Source organism: Protopterus annectens, chromosome 5.part1 (genome assembly GCF_019279795.1).
Source record: "Protopterus annectens isolate FY-2018-M chromosome 5.part1, PAN1.0, whole genome shotgun sequence".
Classification (NCBI taxonomy): Eukaryota; Metazoa; Chordata; order Ceratodontiformes; family Protopteridae; genus Protopterus; species Protopterus annectens.
In genome coordinates this window covers 637,503,233-637,519,302 of record NC_056736.1, presented here as the reverse complement: position 1 = coordinate 637,519,302, position 16,070 = coordinate 637,503,233, and the positions used below count along the sequence as shown (strand labels likewise).

Below are 16,070 nucleotides of genomic sequence, written 5' to 3'. Positions count from 1 at the left end.
GGCAGCTGTAGGGTGCTAATTGTAACAATCATGCAGGCTACACAGAGATAATGCTTCCCTTTGTCAGTATGTACAGTACATATGAAACACACCAGGCTTTGAGGTATGTGTAGAAAAATGTAACTAACATCATAATGAGTGTGGATTAGTTGGATTTTAATGAGACATTAAGGATGCAGGACAAGTACAGTCTAGACAACAGAAGAGACATGAGACAATATTAAAATGAGGTCTAAAATGATCAAGACAAAAGCAGGACTAGATGGAGGAAAACTACATAAGGTGGTGGATAGAAAGGTCATTAATGAAGGGCAAAACTTGGGAGGATGCCAGAATGTCATAAGACATATTATTACCTCATTCAAGAAATACCAGAAAATATAACCTATTCCACAGTAAAGGTGGTCTTCCATTCTAACCTATAAGGTTTCAAGTGAGAACAGAAAAGTCCACTGAAGGTTAAAACAGACAAGTTTTCCAAGGGATGGGCAGTTGTTCTTTAGAAACTTGCAGTGCAGGCAAGTAGACTTACCAAATCTTAAGTACTCTACCTACAAATCATGGTCATAACTTCCAAAAAACTATTATTAAAACAACCTTAATTCAGCTATATTTCTTAATAAAATATACTAAATATTTATTTTGGAGATAGCTAAATTATTACGACTCTGTCAAAAAAAAAATAACATAAACAGGATAAAACACTGGCAACAGTCAAAAAATGTCTGGCAATATAACATGAGGGTTAAGGCTGCAACCTGCTGATGAGATGCATTCTGCAGAACCATTTGTCTCTACTTTACTTTGCGAGTATCATCAAATTGCTTACCCAAACAGTGCTCACAGGTCACCTCAGAAATTAAGCACTTGTGCATACAGGGCTCAACCAGTTAATAAAGAAAAAGTGTAAAAAGTAACAATAGTGCAGACAAAAGAAAACTCTTTAATGTCCTGCCACATTCTATATCGTTGATCTCTAATATTAAACTTCAATAAACACAACAGCAATATTCTTCAGTATATTATCTGTACTGGACAGAAAAGGGCACCCCTTCCAAAGGCACACCCTCACTCAAGGTTGCTTGATCCCTGTATGCAATACAGGAATATTTGGGGCTGCTACAGATCATAGTTAAACTTGAAGTAAGGACTAACAGCAGGATGAGAGCACGGAGAAGTGGGGATCGTAACTGAATACAAGAAGTAAGGCATGTTAACTTCCTTTAACAACAGAACCCCCTTTCTAGCAAACTGTGAAGCATAAGCCTGTGCATTCTGAAAACCTGCTATTTTTTATGTATACATATAGAAAGGCAATAGATATCTTCTATCTTTATTATTTAAAAAAGCATTGACATGTTTTTTTTTTTCTAAACATGCACTAGCTCAGGCATACCAAAATATGAATGTCAGGGTATATGTAACTGCATTTTTGTTCCAAATAATGCCCATTAATAATTCTAACATACTAATAGACTTATCCAGCATATGAAACCGATTCTTAACCTCATGCAATGCAAGCTTTTCAAGTCAATTTCATGGTGTACGAAGTACTTTGACAATAATTCCTAGTGGGCACAGAAGACAGTCAAAGAAGGTGATGGTTTGTATAAATTAACGTGTCTACAGAAAACAGTGCATCTGTTTGTTTTTTTTATCCAAAAACTGTAGGCTAATGTTAAAAACAGCCACCTGTAGTAACAATAAACGTTATTTTTATTCAAACATAATTATGAGAACAATAGTGTATCATTAACCATTAACAAACCAAACATCTTGGATTGTTCTCTAAGTCTTTAAAATAAATTTTACAATCAGCTACTTTTTAGCCTTAGAAGGACAAAAATATTCACCTTATTTCCAGTGTCTTGAGCAGTTCTGATTAGTCACAGATCACAGCAGACTTCCATTACTCAGCAGAAATAAAGCCTCTTTATAATTTCTCTGGGGTGTACACTGCTGCTATTCTTTTCTTGCAGAACCTCCTCAAAACAATTTGCAAAGGCAGATTAAACCCTGATCTGCAGAGAGAAATTAATAACCTTATATTGTGCTGTGCCACGCAATAAGAATCCTCTAATTTTTAAACATGTTGCATCATTCCTGCTGCATCAATCCAACAAAATCCTTGCAAAACTCCTCCTCTAAAGAGTACATAACCAATAAGTCAGCCTGAAGTAAAACATTCAATGAGCCAATGACATTCATATATATAAAAAGCAACATGTGCTGGTCACTACAACAGTATCTGCATTGAATTAACACACCCTTGTCTATGTAGTGTCTCCAACAAATATTCAGGTTTCCTTCCATCTCTCCATAACACACTGTCTGACTGGTTGTACTAAAATTGTCTCTATATACAGTATTTATCTTAGTCCTTGTGGCCCAAATCATGATGGAAACTGGACCAAGATGCACTTAACCCACATAACAAATAGTGAATTTTTCTGCACACAGAATATTGCTGAAAGAAGCCTCATTTATATGTGAAGTATAAATTCTAAGAAACAAATACTACTCTAAGTGGCAGCAAATGAAAATAAAATTCGATGAATTTTAAAAACGCCTAGAGTAACCTGGCAAGAAGCTTATTTACAGTCAGGTACAAGGTGTCTGTAAGCGGGATGTGACAATCCAGCGAGGAAAGTAATGGAGACTGAATCTTTTGCTCTGCTTCAAGGCAAGATATGGATCAGTACTCTACCTCAGGAAACAAATGCAAACAAATTAGAAGTTATGTACTCACCATAACGTTCCATCTGAGTAGGTGTATTCATTTGTCTGCAACCTGTGGGTTATGGATCCGATATCGGATCCGAACCGGCATAGTTTCCAGCTATGGATCCAAGCTCTCAGCTCCTCCCCTCACCCATAATGCCCTGCTCTACCCTCATGACCTCAGATCGAGTTTGCCAAAGCAACAATACCCTCAAAAGGGTAACCAGTAATATGCAGGAAACTGAAAGGCCAGGGGATAGGAGCAGACAAATGAATACACCTACTCAGATGGAACGTTATGGTGAGTACATAACTTCTAAATCTGATGTAGGATATTCATTTGTCTGCAACCTGTGGGACAGAGTCCCCAGCTACCTGAATCTTGGGCGGCCATCATGGAAGGATATGCCGAGCACCGGAGCCAAAGGATGCTCTACCCCTGGATGCAAGATCCAACTTATAGTGAGAAATAAATGTATGAGACGAAGCCCATGTAGCTGCTGCACAAATATCATCCAGAGGAATCCTAGCCTTGAAGGCTGCTGAGGTAGATACTGACCGGGTTGAATGGGCATGAACACCCTCCGTGCGGGCCTTCCTGACGCTTGATAAGCCAATAAAATGCACTGTGAAATCCAGCGGACAGAGAAACTTTGAAATTGGCTTGCCCAAATTGAATTTTGCAAAGGAAATAAACAGCTGGTCGGATTGCCTATGACCAGCTGTCCTGTTGAGATAAAATCTTAGTTGCCTGTGAACATCTAGTGAGTGTAGCCTATATTCACCTTTGTTTTCATACTTAGGGAAGAAAACAGGGAGGTTAATAGATTGATTGATGTTTGCTTCAGAAGCGATTTTAGGAAGGAAGGACGGGTTGGTCCTGAGGGAGACACGGTCCGGATAAAAACCAAGTAAGGAGGTTTAGCTGATAAAGCTTGAAGTTCAGAAACTCTCTTGGCTGATGTAATGGCTACCAAAAAGGCTGTCTTGTAAGACAAGAATTTGAGGTCCACTGTAGCGGGCTCGAAAGGGGGAGCGGTCAAGGCCTGTAGGACCAGAGAAAGGTCCCAGGAGGAACTGCTTGCTTAATAGGGGCCTGAGAAGGAAAGTACCCTTAAGAAAGGTTTTGCACAATTTGGCTGACATAAGAGGATTAGACTCTTGACCAATGTGATAGTGAGAAATTGCCGCCAGTTGAACTTTGACTGTGGAACTGCTGGCACCATCATTAAAGAGAGAGGTTAGAAAATCAAGCACTACGGGAGAGGAACCGTGAAGGGATCTAGGCCTTGCCGCCCACACGGAGAAACGCTTCCATTTGCTTCGTAAACCTTTCTAGTGGCTGGTTTATGAGCCGCCACCAAAATAGCCTTTACCGGTGAAGAGATACCGAGTCCTTATCAAGAGTGGAACTGGAGCAGCCAAGCGGTCAGCTTCAGGCTGTCCAGGTTCGGAGGAGGAATGCAGGATGGATGGGATATCAGATCCGAATAGGATCTAGAATCCAAGGAGGATTCACAGAGTGAGACCTTAGGAAGGGGAACCAGATCTGTCGAGGCCAGAACGGAGCAATGAGAATCATTCTGCAACCCACCCGAGAGGCTTTCTGAAGAACTTGCAGCATCAGAGGCAAGGGTGGATAGGCATACAGAAGACCGGGTGGCCAAGCATGCACCAGAGCGTCTCTTGGGGTACCTCCGGGAGGAGGTATCAGAGCGAAAAAACTGTCGCACTTGGTGTTTGAGGGAGAGGCAAAAGATCGCATGAAGGGGTTCCCCACCGTGCGAATATGCTCCGCTACTTGACAATTGAGAGACCACTCGTAAGGGGTCAGAATGGTGCGACTGAGCTTGTCCGCTAGGATGTTGGACCGACCCGGAATGTGCGTTGCTATGAGAAAGCGATTGGTGGAGATTGCCCATTCCCAAACTCTCATGGCCTCTCGACAAAGAGGGTAAGACCTTGTTCCTTGCTTGTTGATGTACCAGACAACAGACATATTGTCCGACTGAATCGCAATTGTTCCCAAGGGAAGAAAGTCCTGAAGTGCTAGCAACGCTAAGAGCACAGCTCTCATCTCTAGAACATTGATATGCAGTAAGGTCTCTGTATCGTTCCACGTGCCTTGGACTGTCCGCCCAAAGTGCCCCCACCCGAGGCGGGAGGCGTCCGTGGTCACCGTGGCGAGGGGAGAAGCACAAAATGGGCGACTCGTGGAGATCCGGGAGTGGAGCCACCACAAGAGGGACCGCTTGCAAGCCTTGCTGATCGCTATGGGATGATACATGCGCAGAGCAAGCTATGAGCACTGTACTATGAGCGTCCACTGTAGAATCCCCATATTGAGCCTGGGAAGAGGAAGAAGAGCTATCGACGGCCATGGACCCTAGAGCCCTCAGGACCAACTCCGCTGGAACAGAACATGAATGGAGAATGGCCCGCACCTGGAGCTGCAGATTCAGAATCCTGTCCGCTGTAAGGAAGGCTCGTAAACTCCTTGTGTCTAGTCTGGCCCCTATGAAATCTAAGAGCTGAGTGGGTGCCAGGTTGGACTTTTTTGTATTTATTGTGATGCCCAGAAATGGAGCAAGATGGAGAAAGGAGTCTGAGAGAAGTAGATGCCTTGTTGGTAAGGAGCCAGTCGTCCAGGTAGGGAAAGACCTGCACCCCTGAAGCCTCAGGTGGGCCGCTACCACTGCTAGTACTTTGGTAAACACCCTGGCGGCTGTGGTGAGACCAAAGGGAAGGACCCGGAACTGGTAGTGTCTGGCTCCCAGCCGAAGCGGAGAAACCTCCTGAGCGCCTGTCCATTAGGATGTGGTAGTACGGCCCTTGAGATCTATCGAGCACATCCAGTGGCATTCTCCCAGAAGGGGAGAATAGATTGTAGAGTGACCATTCGAATTTTTCTTTGGGGACTGCCAGATTCAGGAGAGAGAGGTCTAGGATTGGTCTTAGTTCCCCGTCTTTTTGGCACTAAAAGAACCTGGAGTAGAACCCTGATCCGATCTGGTCTGGGGAACGGGCTGGATGGCTCTTTTCTCTAGCAGATGGCCAATTTTAAAGCGGCCTCCCTTTGACCGGGTGGTACGCCTGGGAGGGACTGCATCTTTGGAAGGTGAAGGAAAGGAATGTGATATCCCTGGATATGATTTGGAGAACCCAGCGGTCCGATGTTATGGACTCCCATGCCGCTAGGTGCCCGAACGCCCCGACTGCCTCCAGAGTAGAGCAGTCGGGCAGCCCCCGCTCAGGTCTCAGAAAGGTTCCCTGGACCCGAAGTTTCTGGGAGCCCCTCTGCCTCTAGGGCGTCCTCCCTGTCCTCCTCTGCCACGGAAGGACTGGTTGTCCGAGCAGGCTGGGACTGCTGCGACTTCGAACCACATCTTCTTCTGACCCTTTTGGTTCCTAGAATAGGGCCTCTGGGGTGCAGAGAAGCGGATTCCGACGGCAGACAGCGCCTTCCGTCCTTCTCGCCTGGGTCAACGCCTCAACGGTCTTGCCAAACAGAGCAGAACCATCAAAGACGCCTTGAAGGGCTCAGAAAATCGCAGTGGCGGAGCCAGGCCTGACGTCTAGTGACCAGTCCTGTCCAGCATGGGAGAGTAGCCGCATAGAAGTATTCGTGACTGACCTTAGAGTGGCCATTTTGGTGGAGTGCAGAGCTCTGTCCTCCTCCGAAATGGACTCAGGGGATGCAGCCTTAATAAGGTCTCGCTGCATCCGATGTGCCAAATAGTTCAGCAAAAGGTCGCCGAACTGAACATCCGCTTCCCAAGCGGTCCATCATCCGAGACTCCTTGCTCGGTGGGTGGACTGAGGGACTCTCCTGAGCCAGTTCCCTCTTTGTGGCCGCCGCCATCAACATGGCATCTACAGGAGGCCCCTTACTCCAATGGGTCCTGTCAGAAGGCGGGCTAAGGATTTTGTCAGGTCTTTTGGGAATTGGCTCCACGGTGTCCGGTCTGATCCACGCCCTGGTGGTAATAAGGTCCACCAGGGACACCCAAGAGGTAGACAATGCCTCCAAGAACACGGACTCGTCCGAGGAAGACTTGGGGCAGACCACCCCCTGATACGGAGTATTTCCATGATGTCTCCAAGGAGACATCCTCGGGTGACCGTGGGGAGCCTTCCCTTCCTCCAAGTCCGTGTCTTCAGTGAGAGACTCAGGGAGTCAATGTGCCTCCTTTAGCCTCCTCTGGGGGCTGTCAGAGGAGTCCTCGCAGCAGCCATTTGCTCCATAGGAGCAACTTGGGGCACAGAAACGGGCTGTCCCAGGGGCCGGATGGTGGAAGCCTGGCCCAGTGCAGAGGAAGCAAGTGCCGGGGTCCGGAGACCCTCAACAGAGCCCTCTCCACTACATCAAAAGCCGAAGGGAGCCGACACCAAAGGATCCGACAATCGGCTCCCTCGGATCCGAAGTGGATCGGAGCCGCGGATCCGGGACAGTGCGCCCGACACAGACGGCGCCGAAGGAGCACTGATCCCCGGATCCGGCTCGGATCCAGGCTCCGAGATCGGGTCCGACGAGGGCATGGTCGGATCCGGTACCAGTACTATCGGATCCGACCTCCCCGCCCGGCTGCTCGGCTCCAGCTGCTCCAACCCGGAAGCGGGTCGGAGAAGGAGCAATAGGCTTGAAACTCGGAGGGGGAGGCAAGAGCACTCCCATCTGCATCTGGGCCTGGATGAACCTTCGCATCATCCGTCCAGATCAGCATCAAAGGCTATGGATCTCGACGAGGCTACCGAGGTAGGCCTGGAATGCCTCCTCGATAGCTCCTCCTCAGGACCCGTGAGAAGCACACAGGTGACCGGAGCCGAGAAGGAGGAGACCGCCCAACAGGAAGCCGGGAGAAGCCTGGCGGGGCCGAAACAGAGGTCTCGCCCGCCGCTTGTGCTTCTCCCTCCGTCCTTCTTAGCATCCCTCTCCTGTCCTGAAGCGGGAGTTTGAGTCCCAGGAGCAGGAGGGGTGCTACAGGGGAACAGCTGCAGCCGCAGGAGTCCCGGGAGCGGGGTCGGAGCCGAGTCCGCGGTAAAGACCCGCCAGGACCAGCTTGGACCTCCGCTCCTCAGTGCCCTGGGGTTGAACCCTGCACAAATGGAACAGCCAGATGTGAGGTGTTCAACCCCAAGACACTTAACACACCGAGTGTGACCATCAGCCGGTGAGAGCTTAGGGCCACACTCGAGGCATTGAGAAAGGAATGACTTAGGCTGGTCAGCCATAGTCAAACTTCCCAAAAGTTACAGAAGTAACTTAACAAAAACTAAAACAAGCACACAGGCCTCACACACACAGGAGGGAATAAAAAATACTACTGTAAATAAATTTAAACTAAAACAGTCAATACACAAGGAACCTACAACTTTCACACAAAAAAGTTTAAAGAAAGCAAAAATTTTCAATTTTTATACAAGAAAATACCACTTAGCTGAGAGCTAAAGAAACCACATCCAGTTACCAGCGCGGCAAACAAGATCTGAGGTCATGAGGGTAGAGCAGGGCATTATGGGTGAGGGGAGGAGCTGAGAGCTTGGATCCATAGCTGGAAACTATGCCGGTTCGGATCCGATATCGGATCCATAACCCACAGGTTGCAGACAAATGAATATCCTACATCAGATCAAATGTTTCCCACCCATCCATATAAAAAATAATCCAAACCCAGGACTGAGGCATCTGACAGCAAAGTTAACTGGCACAGCAAGCCTGACAAACTGGCAAATCCTATCGAGATCAGACTTTCAGATGTAGGCATCCTCATTTTTAACTCCTAAATTCTAAACACTAGAGTCACAAAGGTGCTACATCTGCTACAGGGGGAATACATACAACTTATAGAGAAAAAAAGCATTCTGTAGCATCTTCTTACCTTCCACCACATTCACAGCTACAGGGTATAGCAATAAAGGAGAAGGGGATAAGTAAATATCTCTTCCACCTAAATAAATAACCCCCCACAAAGGCAGTTCAGGAATATGACACAAGGTGGGGAGCAATTTTAGGGCAAAATACCTGAAGTATGGTGATCTCAGCTAAGCACCCTAGCACATGAAATTCACAATGGTGCCAGGACTATCTGGGGCCATCTAACTGGACATTGTGGGCTGATGAAATTCATTGCTATGCCAATGCCACTATCATTTAATAACTGCCATTCATTCATTCATGCTCTGTCCATACGTCTCAGGTAGCTTGTCATACCTCTCAACCTCTTAACACAAGAAATCTGGACAAAGCCTAAAATAATGGTGGGAAAAAGGCCCAAAAATAGGGAGAAGTTTAAAATATTGCTCTTAATAAACTTAGAAAGTTGCAACAATAACAGGATTTGTGTTAGCACACCTTTTCTGATGGATATGAAGTGTGAAACTCAAAATATGTCATTATTTAGTGACTTTGATCTTCAGTGATTCGTCAGTAAACCACAAATGTTATGAGAAACAAACCAACAATACGAGACAATAACCCAGACATTCTACAAAAATCCGGACAGTTGAGAGGTATGTAATTAGAAGTTATGTACTTACCATAACGTTCCATCTGAGTAGGTGGATTCATTTGTCTGCAACCTGTGGGTTATGGATCCGATATCGGATCCGAACCGGTATGGTTTATCCAGCTATGGATCCGAGCTCTTAGCTCCTCCCCTCACCCATAATGCCCTGCTCTCCCTACATGACCTCAGATCGAGTTTGCCCTGAATCAAAATACCCTCGAAAGGGGTAACACATAATATGCAGGAAACTGACAAGGCCAGGGGGATAGGAGGGTGGGATGGTTGCAGACAAATGAATCCACCTACTCAGATGGAACGTTATGGTAAGTACATAACTTCTAAATCTGAAGTAGGAGATTCATTTGTCTGCAACCTGTGGGACAGAGTCCCCAGCTACCTGAATCTTGGGCGGCTGTCATGGAAGGATATTCCGGAGCACCGCGGAGCCAAAGGATGCTCTACCCCTAGATGTGATATCCAGCTTGTAATGAGAAATAAAGGTATGAGATGAAGCCCAAGTGGCTGCTGAACAAATGTCATCCAGAGGAATCCTAGCCTTAAAGGCCGCTGAGGTAGAAACTGACCGGGTCGAATGGGCGGCTCCTCCGTGCGGGCCTCCCAGAGGCTTGATAAGCTAGAAGAATATACTGCGAAATCCAGCGTGACAAGGAGACTTTGGAAATTGGCTTACCCAGATTGAATTTGGCAAAGGAAATGAACAACTGGTCGGATTGCCTATGACCAGCTGTCCTGTTAAGATAAAAACGAAGCTGCCTGTGAACATCCAAGGAATGCAGCTTGTATTCACCCTTGTTCTGATATTTAGGAAAGAAAACAGGGAAGTTAATGGACTGATTAATGTTTGCTTCTGAAGCTACCTTAGGAAGAAAGGAGGGATTGGTCCTGAGGTATACGCGGTCTGGATGGAAGACCAAGTAAGGAGGCTTTATGGATAAGGCTTGAAGCTCTGAAACTCTTTTGGCCGAAGTAATGGCTACTAAAAAAGCAGTCTTGAGGGATAAAAATTTAAGATCTACTGTGGCCGCAGGCTCGAAGGGGGGAGCGGTCAAGGCCTGAAGAACCAAAGAAAGATCCCATGGAGGAACCGCTTGCTTGACAGGGGGTCTAAGGAGAAAGGTGCCTTTCGGGAAGATTTTACACAATTTGGCAGACATAAGTGGTCCAGAGTCATGACCAGCATGATAGTGAGAAATGGCCGCAAGCTGCACTTTGACCGTGGAACTACTGGCACCATCATTAAAAAGAGTGGTTAGGAAGTCTAGCACCAGGGGAAGGGGAACCGTGAAGGGATCTAGACCTTGCCACTCCGCTCAAATGGAGAATCGTTTCCATTTACTGCGGTAAATTTTCCTGGTAGATGGTTTATGAGCCGCTACCAGGATGGCCTTAACGGGGGACGAGATACCGGGAGTCCTAATTAGGAGTGGAACTGGAGCAGCCAAGCAGTTAGCTTCAAGTTGTCCAGATTCGGAGTTGGTAGGTTCGATGGGTGCGATATCAGATCCGGAAAGGGATCTAGAATCCAAGGTGGATTCACCGAGTGAGACCTTAGGTAAGGGAACCAGATCTGTCGAGGCCAGAATGGGGCAATGAGGATCATTTTGCACCCCAACCGAGAGGCTTTCTGAAGAACTTGGAGCATCAGAGGCAACGGGGGGTAAGCGTAAAGAAGACCGGGAGGCCAAGCATGCACCAGAGCGTCTCTCGGGGAATCCCCTGGAGGAGGGATTAGAGCGAAAAAACTGTCGCACTTGGTGTTTAAGGGAGACACAAAGAGATCGCAACAAGGAGTTCCCCACCGTGCGAAGATACGTTTCGCTACTTGAGCATTGAGAGACCACTCGTACTGGGAGAGAATGGTGCGACTGAGCTTGTCCGCAAGGATGTTGGACCGACCTGGAATGTGCGTTGCGATGAGAAAGCGGTTGGTGGAGATCGCCCATTCCCACACTCTCATGGCTTCTCGACATAAAGGATAAGACCTGGTTCCCCCCTGTTTGTTGATGTACCAGACAACCGATATGTTGTCTGACTGAATCGCAATTGTTCCCACGGGAAGAAAGGCCTGAAGTGCTTGCAATGCCAAGAGCACTGCTCTCATCTCTAGAACATTGATATGCAGGGAGGTCTCTGATTCGTTCCACGTGCCTTGGACCGTCCGGCCCGCAAAATGCCCCCCCACCCAAGGCGGGAGGCGTCCGTGGTCACCGTGGCGAGAGGGGGAGAAGCACAAAAGGGGCGGCCTCTGTGGAGATCCTGTGAGTGGAGCCACCACAAGAGGGACCGCTTGCAAGCCTTGCTGATCGCAATGGGATGATGCAGAGGTAGAGCAAGATAAGACCACTGAACTTTAAGTGTCCACTGAAGGACCCGCATGTTGAACCTGGCGAATGGAAGAAGAGATATCGCTGCCGCCATGGACCCTAGAGCCCTCAGGACCAATTCCGCCGGAACTGAGCTGGAGTGGAGGATGGCCCGCACCTGGAGCCGCAGATTCTGAACTATGTCGGCTGTGAGGAAGGCTCTTAACTCCCTCGTGTCTAACCTGGCACCTATAAAATCTATCAACTGAGTAGGGGCCAGGTTGGATTTTGCTACGTTTATCGTGATGCCCAGGCGGGGAGCTAGATGAAGAAAGGAGTCTCGTGCCAATGATAGTAGATGCCTTGCTGGGGCGGTAAGAAGCCAGTCGTCCAGGTACGGGAAGACCTGCACCCCCTGAAGCCTCAGGTGGGCCGCAACCACCGCTAATACTTTGGTGAACACCCTGGGGGGCTGTGGTGAGACCAAAGGGAAGGACCCTGAATTGGTAGTGACTGGCTCCCAGCCGGAAGCGAAGAAACCTCCTGGAACGTCTGTCCATTAGTATGTGGTAGTACGCATCCTTGAGGTCTATAGAGCACATCCAGTGATTCTCTCCCAGAAGGGGAGGATGGATTGCAAGGTGACCATCCGAACTTCTCCTTGGGAACTGCCAGGTTTAACAGGGACAGGTCTAAAATTGGTCTTAGGTCCCCGCCTTTTGGCACTAAAAAGAACCTGGAGTAGAACCCTGATCCGATCTGGTCTGGGGACGGGCTGGATGGCTCTTTTCCCAGCAGATGGCCAATTTCTGCCGAAGCGGCCTCCCACTGACCGGGTGGGACGTCGGGGAGGGATTTCAATTTTGGAATGTGATGAAAGGGGATCTTGTATCCTCTGGATATAATGCGGAGGACCCAGCAGTCTGATGTTATGGACTCCCATGCCGCTAGGTGTTCCGAAAAACGTCCCCCGACTGCCTCCAGAGTGGAGCAGTCGGGCAACCCTTCAGGGCTGCTGCGCGGGCCGTTCAGAGAAAGGTTCTCTGGACCCGAAGTTCCTGGGAGCCCCTCTGCCCCTGGGGCGGCGTCCTCCCTGTCCTCCTCTGCCACGGAAGGACTGGTTGTCTGGAGCGGGTTGGGATTGCTGCGACTTCCGGAACCACATCTTCTTCTGGCCCTTTTGGTTCCTAGAGTAGGACCTCTGGGGCACAGAGAAGCGGATTCCGACGGCAGACAGCGTCTTCCCGTCCTTTTTGCTCTGGGTCAAGGTATCGCGAACCGTCTTGCCAAAAAGGGCAGAACCATCAAAGGGGGCATTCGCAAAGGACGCCTTGAAGGGCTCCGTGAAATCGCAATGGCAGAGCCAGGCCTGGCGTCTCGTGACTAGGCCTACTCCTGCAGCTCTAGCGGCTCCCTCAGTAGCATGGGACAGCAACCGCATAGAGGTATTCATCACGGACCGAAGAGTGGCCATACGGGTGGAGTGCAAAAGTTTGTCCTCCTCCGACATGGACTCAGGGGGGGATGCAGCGTATTCTTTAATAAGATCGCGCTGCATCCTGATAACATGTGCCAGGTAGTTGAGCGCCCTCACTGAGAAGGTCGCTGAACTAAACATTCACTTCCCCAAGCGGTCCATCATCCGAGACTCCTTGCTCGGAGGATAGACTGAGGGACTCTCCTGGGCGAGTTCCCTCTTGGTGGCTGCTGCCGTCAACATGGCATCTACCGGAGGCCCCTTACTCCAGTGGGCACGGTCTGCAGGGGGGCTAAGGATACGGTCTGGCCTTTTGGGGATTGGCTCCACGGTGTCCGGTTCCTTCCACGCCCTGGTGGTAATAAGGTCCACCAGGGGGTCAGCAGGAGGGGACACCCAAGAGGTAGACGGGCCCGCTTCAAATGCCTCCAAGAACACAGACTCGTCTGAGGAAGACTTGGGGGCAGACCACCGTCCCCTTATGCGAAGCATTTCCATGATGTCTCCAAAGGAGACATCCTCGGGGGGGGTGATCTTGGGGAGCCTTCCCCTTCCGCCAAATCCGTGTCTTCTGTTAAAGACTCGGGGGAGTCTATGTGCCTCCTTTTACACGTATGCTTGCGAGGTGCTTCATCGGGGGGGGGGCTGTCCGAGGAGCCCTCGCAAGCAGTGTCTTGTTCCAATGGAACAGCTTGGGGCATTGGAGCAGGCTGTCCCAGTGGCCGGATGGTGGAAGCCTGACCCAGTGCAGATGGAGTGCGGGAAGGAGCCGAAGCAAGTGCCGGGGGTCCGGAAGCCCTCAACAGGGCCCTCTCCACTACATCAAAAGCCGAGGGGGAGCCAGCCTCGACCAAAGAGTGGATCGGAGCCGGCCCCGAGACACTCGGATCAGAGGGGCCAGTGCGCTCTGACACAGACGGCGCCGAAGGCACACTGAGTCCCCCGGATCCAAAGCTCGGAGCCAGGCTCCGAGAGGTCGGATCCGAAACACTCGAGGGCAGGGTCGGATCCGAAGTACCTAGTACTATCGGAGCCGACCCACCCCCGGCTCCGAACGCTCCAAACCCGGGTAGCAGGTCGGAGAAGGAGCTATAGGCTTGAAAAATGGGGTCGAGCTCCCCCCCAGAGGGGGGGGGGGAAGCAGGAGCATTCCCATCTGCATCTGGGCCTGGATGAACCTTCTCATCATCCGGTCCAGATCGGCGTCGGAAAGGCTATACGCAGATCTCGAAGAGGCTACCAAGGTAGGCCTTGAGTGCCTCCTCGATAGCCTCGACGGAGATCGGGTCTCCTCCTCCTCAGGCCCCGGTGAAAAGCAGACCGGAGCCGAGGAGGGGGAGAACCAGCAGCCAAGGAGGCCGGAGGAGAAGCCCACTTAGCTGGCGGGGCCGAAACGGAGGTCTCGGCCTGCCGCTTGTGGTGCTTCTCCCTCCGGTCCTTTTTTCTTGCCTCCCTCTCCTCCAACCCAGCAGCAGGAGGTTGAGTCCCAGGTGGAAGAGGTGCAGCAGGCGAGGAGGGGACTGTAGAAACAGTACCCACCGCAGGAGCGGGAGCCGAAGCCGAGTCCGGGGGCAGAAGTCCCGCCAGGACCAGCTTCGACCTCCGCTCCTTCAATGCCCTGGGGTTGAACCCTGCACAAATGGAACATCCAGACGTGAGGTGTTCAACCCCAAGGCATCGAACGCACCGAGTGTGGCCATCAGCAGGGGAAAGTTTATGGCCACACTCGGAGCACTTCGAAAAAATTGCCTTAGGGGCCATTTCAGACATAACTAAAGTCTTTTTTTTTTTTACGAAAAGACAAACAATTAGTGCTAACTAGCACACACACAGGCCCCAAACAGCACACACAAACAAAACTCCGAACCAGCGAGGGGAGGGAATAAAATAAAGTTTTTAAAAATAAGAATTTTAAACCAAAACTATCAAAACACTAAAGGGAACCTAATACAATCACACAAAACTAACTACAAAAATGTAATAAAACGCTTTATGAAGGATTTATAAAGACTTATCTGAAGAGCTCAGACGATCCAATCTGGTTACCAGCGCGGCAAACTAGATCTGAGGTCATGTAGGGAGAGCAGGGCATTATGGGTGAGGGGAGGAGCTAAGAGCTCGGATCCATAGCTGGATAAACCATGCCGGTTCGGATCCGATATCGGATCCATAACCCACAGGTTGCAGACAAATGAATCTCCTACTTCAGATCTTGTGCTTTTGTTACACAGCTCATATGCTCAGTCTAAGTCAAGTGGAAATGAGATAACAAAAGAAACATAAATTACGCTGACATGAAAGAATAACATGGTTCACCCAGTATGCATTTTTCTATCTGATAAACTACGTCTTACTTATGTAACAGCTCATCTCCCTGCCCCACCCTCCAAGCACGGGTAAACCTATCATTGCCCCATGCAGCACTGGATTCAGGAAAATTTAGCCCCTTATCTGTTCAGAAAGAATGTTCAGATTACCTGCCAAACCTTCTTTGACATAAAACTTCCTCACTGTTTTTTTAATCCTAATCCTGTGTCTTCTTATTCTCATATGTTCAGAGATTTCTTTTTCTTAATTTTTTTTTTTTTTTTGAAAAAAGGCACCATCCATATCCTTGTCCTGTCTACCTCTGGCTTATTCACAGGTTCATAGGTGTGTACTAGGCCAATGGCCCTGGAGCCTGTACAAGCCTAGCCCATAGAAGTGCCCTGGCATCATGCCGCCGTTAGTCCCCGATGCCTCTATCAAGTAGAGCCACTGGAATGATCCACGGGGTGAACTTTCTATTTCCCATCCACTCATCAAGATTTCTTTTGAAAAGGGCCAGTGAGGTGCTCTGCTTGACATGTATGGGATGTTTATTCCAGAGCATGGGCTTTCTCTGGGTTATGAACCTGTCCCTCCAGCATGTCTGTTGATTGTGATAATGAAGTTGAGGTCCCTGGAGCGTGTGGTGCGGAGGGATTGGGATTTCTTTAGGTGTAACATTTCTAACAGGGCTGGGTCAGACATGGCTTTGTAACTCAAGCAGAGATCGCCTCT

The 16,070-nt window shown here is 49.1% G+C and overlaps 1 protein-coding gene across 8 annotated transcripts in view; it reads right to left on the bottom strand.

Annotated features, from left to right (window-relative positions):
* SLC7A1 (solute carrier family 7 member 1) overlaps window positions 1-16,070 on the bottom strand; it is a 1,877,700-nt gene that overhangs the window by 1,811,389 nt on the left and 50,241 nt on the right. For 6 of the 8 annotated variants that reach the window (XM_044073262.1, XM_044073257.1, XM_044073255.1 and 3 more), the window contains exon 2: window positions 1,854-2,021. The exons of 1 other annotated variant lie outside the window; for it this stretch is intronic. The gene's annotated coding sequence lies outside the window, so the exon portion shown is untranslated. Of the gene's footprint in view, window positions 1-1,853; window positions 2,061-16,070 lie in introns of those variants that run through there. One more of the 8 variants, XM_044073256.1, reaches the window with a different exon arrangement.